Raw genomic sequence first — 9610 nt, 5'->3', positions numbered from 1 at the left:
ACACACAAAGATGGCTTTTCAAGGGTTCTTTAGTAAAGCAATGGTTCTATTTAGAACCATTCTATATAGAACAATTTCATGCTTATATGGTTCTTTGCATGGTGAAATATTTCTTCAGATTGATGGAGAATGTGTTGTATATGGTTCTATGTAGAACCTTTTTGATAATGTTTCTATATAGCACCAAAATGGGTTCTTCTACTGTTACAAGCCTGACATCATAACAATAGAATAACCCTTTTCAAAAAGCATAACCATATACAACACATGCTGTCTGAAGAACCATTTCACCATGCAAAGAACCTTTAAGCATGAAACTATTCTATACAGAACTCATGGTTCTAAATAAAAACCTTGCATTTAGTAAAGAACCATCTTTTTATCTTTAAATGACAAATAATGACAAAAAATGACAATTTTAAAAATCTTATTAAAAAAGTATATGATGTGCATTTGTACATGTGCATGTACATAAATACATATGCATTTTATATCTTAAATACAGTTAGTGTTATCAAAGCTTTTAATGGTCTATTTAAGTTATCAAAACGTACTTACTTGTACTGGTCTGGTTGCGCCACCTGACTTTTCAGACTAATTTCACATTAAACAGGCATCATAAACACTCATAGAAATTGTTGTCCTTGAACTTGAGTTTATACTTATGTTTTATTTACTTTTCAAGTAAATAAACATTATTATAATAATTACACATTTTCATGGTTCTCCTGAGGTCATACCACCGCTATCATACCATTGATAGTTTACTTAATCAGAATACACAGTTGGACAGGTCAGTAACATGATTGGGTATAAAAAGAGCATCCCAGAGAGGCTGAGGTAGTTATAAGAAGAGGTGATGAAACACAGTGCTAAACATGCCCCCGTCCCAACTTTTTTGAAACATGTTGTTTTTCAAAAAATAATTTCTCAGTTTCAACATTTGATATGTTGTCTTTGTACTATTTTCAATAAAATATAGGGTTTAAATTTTTTAAATAAATTTAAAATTAAATTGTTTAAATATAGGATTTGCACATCATTGCATTTTGTTTTTCACTAGTACGGACTATTTCACATCAAACAACTCTTAAAGCCTTTGTTTACATCTTAGCCATTTAATTATGCAGGACTGTTGAATTTTCTAATTCCCCTGTTCATAAAGTGGCCACTGAGTGACGGGTGACTACTTAAAGAAAAAACCTAAATAAATTAGTGAAGCGACATAACAAATGCAGATGCTTCCATACAGGTGTACTGCATGATACAATTAAGCAATTAACATCTTACCATGCTCTGTGGAATGTATACAAATGGTGAGCAGGCCCAGCTGACCTTGACTTTGGTTCAAGATCTAAGTTACTTTAAACTAGGGCTATTATTAAGGCACGGATGGCAGGAGCTTCAGTCACAGAGACTGTCTAGTGTTTAAATATAAACAGTAACTGAAGTCACCTCTGCCTATAGATCTACGTGAAAGACATCAGTAAATAGGACTGGAAATTGTGGACGAAAACACACATGCAATGACTGTGATGCTCCTGCATCAGTGCGATAGAGCAGCTGTTCCTTAGGTGACTGAGAATGTCAATGCAGGACTGTCTCAGAAAAAACAGTCCATTCACAACTACATAGAGAACGTAGTTCCACTGCTCCACAGCCTAATGCCAGGGGGTTTTATGCCCCTCTAGCTGACGCTTGGCACTGGGCACTGTGACCTTAAGGCTCATGTGTGGCTGCTCCAGAGCAACTGACGGGGCTTCACTCGGAAGATTATTACAAACAGCAAACCGAATGTCTGTGTCAGCAATAGGTGACCCTTAGAGTAGCTTAATTCACCAATTAAAATGTCTACTAACTTATGGACATGTAGTGTAATTCTAAACTAAACGAATACACGAACTTACGGAGACTCTCTGGAGCTAGGCCTGAATCAGCCGCCTATGAGGAGAGGCTCACCTCGTTAGAGGACCAACGGTGGAAGACAGCGAGCTCACACAGTCCTTCGGTATCAACGTGCGATCGGTTAAATTGTCTAACGAAATCACGACGACAGGACAGCAGGAAGCATGAGGTGAGTGTTCCCGTATCGCTCACACTGCGGTCATGAACTAAGCACTAGCCTCACTGGATTCTTGCCTTGTCACGTGGAAATCTAGCCGTCTGTGCTTCGTCCTGTTGAAGCGAATAAATCAGCTCAACGTTCAGTACATTCAGAGACAGACCTACAAAAACAGATCCGCAAACAGATGAAAACAGTCGGAAAAAAACTCATCGAGTTCCACATACAAAAGACTTTGATAGAGGTTCACAGCGGAGGACCGCGTGTGGTTCCATAGTGTAGTGGTTATCACGTCTGCTTTACACGCAGAAGGTCCTGGGTTCGAGCCCCAGTGGAACCAGATGTTTTTGAGGATTAAGACTCGCTCCAAAACAAAACCCTTGCAGTTACCGAGGACCCGATACCATTCCTCAGGACTTCGGGAGTTTTCGTGAAAACAAACACAACGAAGGGAAGAGAAGCAGTCTGAACAGAACAGCACAAAGAGCTCTAACAAAACAGAGTTTTTAGGCTACATCCTAATCCACATCCATATTGTACTGACCAATGCACTCCTTCATCTTAGCCTTTCCTTACATTTACCCCAAAGTAAGCTAACACCAAAGCCACGAATCCAGCATCATACAATGACTACTGGCCACTACTGATCTGTAAATATTATGAGAAATCGACTATAAACAGTTTCACTTTCCTGAACATTTTCAGATGGCAATACTTTTACTTTCTATTCAAATCCATTTCTAAGGAAATGACTGTTACAGTTTAGTCATTGACATTTCATTTTGTAATGTTTTTAGTGACAGCATCTGTAGAATTTTGTGATTGTTTCCATCTCTTACACTGAATGTTTGTCAATTTATTTCAGACCAAGAGTGCATCGAAAGAGAAAAATAATGTCTAACAAATTCTAGTTCCTGTTACGATAGATGCTGGTTGTTCTTTGCTGCTGTTCTATAAGTTACTTTGTAGACTACTTAGTGGATTTGGGCTTAGTTTACTTCTATTTTAAGCTTCTACTCAATTTAGTTTCTGGAAAGATACTTTACTTCTGCTTGAGTCATCATTTCACAGAAGTAACAACACATAATTTTTCCATATCCACGTTGTCCTACTTCTATGCCCATGATGTGACTTGCATGATTAATTTGTGACCACTCACTTTTTGCAGTGAGCAGCATTTACTGCCCAAAACAGGTCTGACAAACCCCACTTCGAGGGCCCAAAAGACATTTTGCCTATTGTCGTGGTGGCCAACCGTATTACATTTCAAACCTTGAACTGTAGGCCAGAGGATTGTAAACTGATAAAATCTGATTTATGTCTAGCTTCTCAGTGTTAGGGGAGCGTATTATATGCGGTTCCATAGTGTAGTGGTCATCACGTCTGCTTTACACGCAGAAGGTCCTGGGTTCGAGCCCCAGTGGAACCAGATGCTTTTGAGGAATAAGACGCAGGGTGCCCAATCCAAGTGATGCTCATTTGCCGCCCTGGCTAGTTTAGATCCCACACACCTGGCTATAATGTCCGAATGCCCCTGAAGCCACTTTCCCATTAAAAAGCGAAACCCTCCAGGTTTAATGGCTCTAAAGCCATTTTTTCAGCTCGGTGTTCTTGTAGTTTATATATATATATGGAATGTATATTATATATATGGAAAGTTCAGATCCTGCACACCTGGCTGTAATGTCCGAATGCCCTTGAAGGCCGTCATTATCAGAATTAAGTGTCTTAGGTTATGGTTGGGGCTAAACTCCACAGGGAGGTAGATCGTTAGGACCAGGAATGGCAACCTGCTCTAAACCAAAACCTCTACCACCGCCGAGGACACAACACCATTCCTCATTTCAATGCTTTGGTAATTCTTGGTGAAAAACTAATAGCGCAAAAGCGACTCTGAACCGAGCACAAAGAGCTCGAACAGAAGAAAGTGGAAGATTAAAAACACACATATTTACCACGTCCAGTTATTGACACACTGATAAGGTTTTAACGGTTAACAAAGGCTCAGTAACACAGACTAATGAGGACCGGTCTCTGTTTATATTTAACAAACATTTACGTATAAAATGTGCGACTGAAACCCAGTTTCTCTGTTGTAGTGCCCCGTTTTAAAGACGCGGGCCTAATCCCGTTACACGTATCGTGTCACTTCCCACACCGGCGATTACAGCAGAGCAGCACAGACTCTACAGCCCAGTCAGCGGGCACTGGACCCGGGCAGACGAGGGAGACTTTCAGGGGACTTTAAATCAGTCATCTGTACCTGTTCACGATGCGCATTAAAGTGCAGCAATGCAGTCAGTTATAAACAGAGAGAAACGGATTGGCGAACGACTCGCTGTCTGTGCTGATGAAGATGGTATAATAATGTCTTAGCGACCTCTACTGTTCACTTGGTGTCAACCTGCAACAACGTGTTGATCAATAATAATGATAATAATAATAATCATAATCATATTAATAATAATAAAAATAATTTGTCAGTCATTGTGCAGTATTTGAGTATATACAATATATTTCGAGACGCATTCAAGACTAAAATATATTCTAGAGGTGGGTAATGACATTTATTCTTTACATTTTGATGGATTTTTACTTTCCTAAATATTTTCAGAAGATAATACTTTTACTTTCCACTCAAGTATATTTGTAAGGAAGGGATGCTACATTTACACAGTTACAATTCAGTCATTAACGTTTAGTTACTAATTCCCTCTTAGGTTTAATTTGTTATACTTTGTTGGTGACAGCATCTGTACTGATGTGTGATTATTTCCATCTCTCATTCTGGATGTTTATCATTTTATTTTAGACTAAGAGTGCATCAAAAACTAAAAATTAGCCTCGAGGCCTAACAAACTCCGGTTCCTGTGTTGATGAGTGCTGGATGTTCTTTGCTGCGGTTCTATAAGTTATTCAGTACTTAGTAGATTTTTATGCTGGTGTTTTTTGTGGTTCTGCTCTACTTTTATGTCCATAATGTGACTTGTATGATTCATTTGTGACAACTCACTTTTAGCATTCAACAGCTTTTAGTGCTCAAAACAGATGTGACAAACTCTGTTTTGAGAGCAATCCCTTTTTTAGAGAGGGCCTAAGAGACTGCTGCCCGTGCTGAAAAAAAAAAATCAAATAAACCATAAAAAGTGTCTGTTTGTTCCAGGTGGTGTCCAATAGTCAGTAATGGTATTTAGTGTTTTGCTGGTGGGTTGATTTCACAGTGTAAAGGATTTTAATGGTTTAACATGTGTTCTGGGCCTGATTCCACATGCATTTGATGATTTCCAGTGGGATCTAAAGGTGTTCCATAGGAAACTATTGGTGTCTAATGATAACCATTAAGCTACTTCCCATTAAAAAGCAAAGCCATCAGATTTCAATATTAATGGCTCTAATGGCATCTTCAGCTTGGTGTTTTTGTAGTTTACATATATCCGCCCCTATTACATTTTTAAACTCTGAACTGTATAAGACTAGGAGTTCTTCTATATCAGGCCTCACATCACCAAGCTCTTCATGTGGTTCCATAGTGTAGCGGTTCAGTCATCATTTCACAGAAGTAACAACACATAATCTTTTCTTTATCTATGTTGTCCTGCTTCTAAGCCCATGATATAACTTGAATGATTAATTTGTGACCACTAACTTTTTGCAGTGAGCAGCATTTACTGCTCAAAACAGGTCTGATAACCCCACTTCGAGGGCCTGTTTTGCCCATTTAGCCTATTGTCGTGGTGGCCAACCGTATTACATTTTAAAGCTTGAACTGTAGGTCAGAAGATTGTAAAATAACAAAAATGTTTCATATATGGTTCCATAGTGTAGTGGTTATCACGTCTGCTTTACACGCAGAAGGTCCTGGGTTCGAGCCCCAGTGGAACCAGGTGCTTTTAAGAAACGACAAGCAGAAGTGCCCAATCTAGATGGTAGAGATCTACCACCCCGGAGAGTTTAGTTCCCACACTCCTGGCTGTAATGTCCTAATGCCCTTGAATTTCATCATTATCGAGATCAAGTGTGTTGGGTTATGGTTGGAGGTAAACTCTGGACATTCACCACGTGCAGTTACTGACACGCTTATATGTTTTTTAACGGTTAACAAAGGATCAGTAACGCTAATGAGGATCAGTCTACGTGTTTGTTTAACAAACCTAGGGCCTTCTGCGTGTAAACCAGTTTTAAACACGCAGGCCTAACCCCGTTACACGTATGTGTTACTTCCCACACTGGCGATTATGGCGGAGCAGCACATACTAGACAGCCCAGTCAGCGGGCACTGGACCCGGGCAGACGAGGGAGACTTTCAGGGGACTTTAAATCAGTGATCTGTACCTGTTCACAATGTGCGCTACAGAGCAGCGACGGCGTCATGCAGTCAATTGTAAAGACAGAGAAACGAATAGGTGAACGACTCGCTGTCTGTGCTGACGAAGCTGGTATAATAATGTCTTAGCGACCTCTACTGTTCACTTGGTGTCAACCTACAACAACGTGTTGATCAATAATAATAATAATAATAATAATAATAATAATAGTTTGATTTCCGATAGAATCAGCGATTGTATAGTATTTGAGTATATAAAATATATTTCAAGACCCATTCAACTAAAATATATTCTAGAGGTGTTTTTTTTATTCAATCAATACTTTCCTGGATATTTTCAGAAGATAATACTTTGTAGAAGAAGGACTCTTATTTCATTTATTCTATATTATTCAGTTGCAACTAAATTATTGACATTTACTTGTTTTATTTTTATTTTTTGATACTTTTACTTAAGGTTAATTAGGAAAGGCCAAAATTAATCTAAACTGATAATGATTTAAATATCAATCCACTAATGATGATTGTGATTCAAATATTATAAGAATTTCGCTACACATAATTTTCCAGTATCCACTTGTTTCTTGTCCTTCTTTTAAGAGCTTGGTGTGACATAGCTAATTTGTGACATTTTTATTTTATATTTTTAAAAGCACCTTCCCTTTTTCTTTGAAAGGGCCCAAGAGGCCTTTTGTCTGTTGTGGCAGTTTACCTATGGTCAACCCTATTATGTTTCATAACCTTCAACTATACAAGATAATGGTCACAGTAAGGTGTTATGTGTGATTCCATAGTGTAGTGGTTATCATGTTTGCTTCACATGCAGAAGGTCCTGAGTTCATACTCTAAACTAAAACTCTTGCCATCAACAAGGACACAATACCATTGGTCATTTCAATGCTTCAGTTCTGGTAAAAAAAAAAATGGAGCAAAAGCAAGTGAAGCAGTCTGAACAGAAGAGAGTCTTCATTAAAAACACTCGAAACATTCACCATGCCCTTTTAATATAACCATTGGTAAGGCACTGTTCAGTTTCCAACAACAAATTCTGAGGGTTTGCTCATCTTTTGACAATAATTTTTGCATCATGTCGGAGCTGTCCAGGGTTCTGAAGTAGCCTATTTTTCTGTACATATGGATTTGTTTAAAGGGGCTGTCAACTTATTGTGTTAATCTGTTTATAATATAGCTATAGTGCCCTACTTCCATATACTGTTGACGTTCAAAGAAAGAACACTGTTGGTCATTTTGATTGAGAGCTTTTGTGATACCTTCACGAATCTGAGTTGGACAGAACAACAAGTATTCTCCCGTACCAATCAGAATTAGGGTAGATTTGTCTTCAGCTACTCATCACCACAGCCCTCCATGCAAACCAAAACCTCTTTAATTGTGCTTGACTGAGTACCGTTTAGTTGGCTAGTTAAATAGCATATTAAAACATCCCTTAAAATCCATGTAAATCCCTTGAACACACAGCTTTAATAAAACCGCATCTGCAGTGGCAACGTTATGAAAGATCAATTTCACAATTTTACTCATATTGGGCTTTGGGAAGCAGCTCTTTGACATAATTGTTCCCTCTGTTCCTCTCTCTTTACTATGACTGCAGATATTAACTTTGAGTATTGGCTGATACTGATCTGTATTACTGATTTTCCATTTTTAAAATGTTTAATTACTAAGCTTTTAAATGAGCTATTTTAGCTTTTTAGCTACTATCTCACAGAAATGTATTACATGAAATGGTTATGAATATGCTGAACGATGCCTAGGACATTGATTTACTATAGTTTTAAGATAAAGTTTAGGTGTAAAATGTTTCTATTCATGGTAGAGAGGTATGTGCAGGGTGTTATAAGGCAAACCAATCTATAAAGAATACTCTTTTTTCAGATCTACCACTACGTCACCACTATCAATATTACATGCAAACACAATGTAATAATACCCAATCCAACATTTTTTGCTGAAATCAATCCATTACCAATACCAGGTACCAGAATAGTGCCATCTCTAACGTTAGACGATATTTTAATTTCCTAATGATTTGTCACCTATCATAGCCACGTAGCCACAGTATTATGCTTCAGCAAATGTAATGATGATTGGCCAAATGGTGATTGACCATTGTCAATGTTGAGTTGGCCACTAACATTTACCACCAGGGTTACTATAGTCAATTCCACTTAAATGTAATTGATTTTTTGTAATCCAGTATCTCACACAGATCAAAAGTCCAGCTTCTGCCAGAAAATAAAAGCTTAGAAAAAGGATTGCTTACATCATGGCTACACCTATGTCAATTACACACAGTCTGAGATGGACACACAGTTCTGATCAGGCAGAAAAGCAGTTTTTTCACTGTTAAACTCTTTCAAATTATTGTTAATTTTTTTTTATCTGACCTTAGTCAGTGATCATCAAGTGACATATCTTAAGGGTCACTAATATAGTTTTAATATTTTCAAATGCTTTAAAAAATCCTTTAATATTTTTAAAAACAGTAGCCATGTTTACAGCATTTTGAATTTTAATAAAGAGTTTTAATGCTATAAATGGTGTTATAAATGATTGACTGTACAGTTATATGCAAAAGTTCAAAATACTTGTTCATTACTGTTGATTTACTGCTGATAACATTTTTCTGCAAATGTTAATACACTGTTAAAATAGAGGACAAATAAAATGGTAGTTGTACCATTTGCAAAAGTTTAGACATCATGTTTAGATTAAGTTTGGATATCAACAATGTAGCCTTCTCTTTGGGAGAGCAGGGTGGCAGGGTCTAAATTTTGGCAAAAAAAATAGATTTTGGACAAAATAAAACACAAAATAGTTAAAAACATTAAACCTTCATGATGTTACAACTTTAGGAAACCTGTTGCACGCTCTGCTAACTGTTAAATTACAGAATGAGATTTTCTAGTATTTCAGTAAAAACAAGGACATGTGTGAAAAGTGAGGAAAAAACGAGGAGCAGCTGTTCCTCTGGTCAACAGAGTTTTAGTAAGAAGTAACTAGTCCAATTAGGGCCGTTAACGGGCTGATTAGATGGACCAGGTGAGAAACACCAGACTGTATGCTAAGCTGTTCAGCCAAAATGAGGGATAAATGTAGTTTAGCCTAACACATGGGGCACTTTTGGTTAATTTGTTTGTTTATTGGTTCGTTATTACTATTATTGTTTTTTGTTTATTTAGATCGTTGTGCGCTCATCTCGC

The 9610-nt window shown here is 37.5% G+C and overlaps 3 non-coding genes across 3 annotated transcripts; all 3 read left to right on the top strand.

Annotated features, from left to right (window-relative positions):
- The first annotated feature begins 2329 nt into the window (after positions 1–2329).
- Positions 2330–2402, top strand: trnav-uac. The gene has a single exon. It is a non-coding gene; the product is annotated as a tRNA-Val (tRNA).
- A 1016-nt stretch (positions 2403–3418) lies between these two features.
- Positions 3419–3491, top strand: trnav-uac. Its single transcript has one exon. It is a non-coding gene; the product is annotated as a tRNA-Val (tRNA).
- Positions 3492–5872: 2381 nt separating this feature from the next.
- trnav-uac lies at positions 5873–5945 on the top strand. Its single transcript has one exon. It is a non-coding gene; the product is annotated as a tRNA-Val (tRNA).
- Positions 5946–9610: the final 3665 nt, after the last annotated feature.

The sequence above is a fragment of the Colossoma macropomum genome, unplaced genomic scaffold (genome assembly GCF_904425465.1).
Source record: "Colossoma macropomum unplaced genomic scaffold, Colossoma_macropomum, whole genome shotgun sequence".
In the NCBI taxonomy this organism is placed as follows: domain Eukaryota; kingdom Metazoa; phylum Chordata; class Actinopteri; order Characiformes; family Serrasalmidae; genus Colossoma; species Colossoma macropomum.
The sequence above is the reverse complement of the archived record's forward strand: the minus strand, read 5'-3'. Positions and strand labels throughout refer to the sequence as shown.